The 496-nt window shown below is 45.2% G+C and overlaps 1 protein-coding gene across 2 annotated transcripts in view; it reads left to right on the forward strand.

The window, feature by feature from the left end:
* Window positions 1-496, forward strand: part of LOC107689728 (GRAM domain-containing protein 4-like) — a 78,349-nt gene that overhangs the window by 72,399 nt on the left and 5,454 nt on the right. The gene's annotated exons all lie outside the window — the stretch shown is intronic.

Raw genomic sequence — 496 nt, forward strand, 5'->3', positions numbered from 1 at the left:
ACTCTCTCTCTCTCTCTCTCTCTCTCTATATATATATATATATATACATATAGTATATAAACCTGGTACATTTAACCAGAAAATTTACCTGGAGTGCTTTCTCAACCTTTCCTCTACTCTCATCATAAAAACGGAGCCCTGCACACATGACATACGGGGAAAAAATAGCCGTTCACATCGCCTCTTTTGCGTGTTCAGGTTCGTTATTTCAAATGTAGACGCACGGCAAGCACACACTGCACACTTCTGCGCCGCATTACGGCTCTGACGAGGTTTTATTTTGTCGTCCAATGCCATAGGTGCAGATTTAAATTTCAGCCGGTCGGTGCCCACTGCATAACGCACACTTGCAATATCTGAGAGAGAGGGAGAGCATCCAGTTTTGTTCACATAAAACTGGATGTGCCGGCAGCACTCTCTCACTCACATAGTGAGGGAAATCCACCTGCGATCCGAGCGGAGAGGTTAGGCTACTCATGGACTGACTATGCACTCT

This window comes from Sinocyclocheilus anshuiensis, unplaced genomic scaffold, assembly GCF_001515605.1.
Source record: "Sinocyclocheilus anshuiensis isolate Anshui unplaced genomic scaffold, SAMN03320099.WGS_v1.1 scaffold1014, whole genome shotgun sequence".
Lineage (NCBI taxonomy): Eukaryota > Metazoa > Chordata > Actinopteri > Cypriniformes > Cyprinidae > Sinocyclocheilus > Sinocyclocheilus anshuiensis.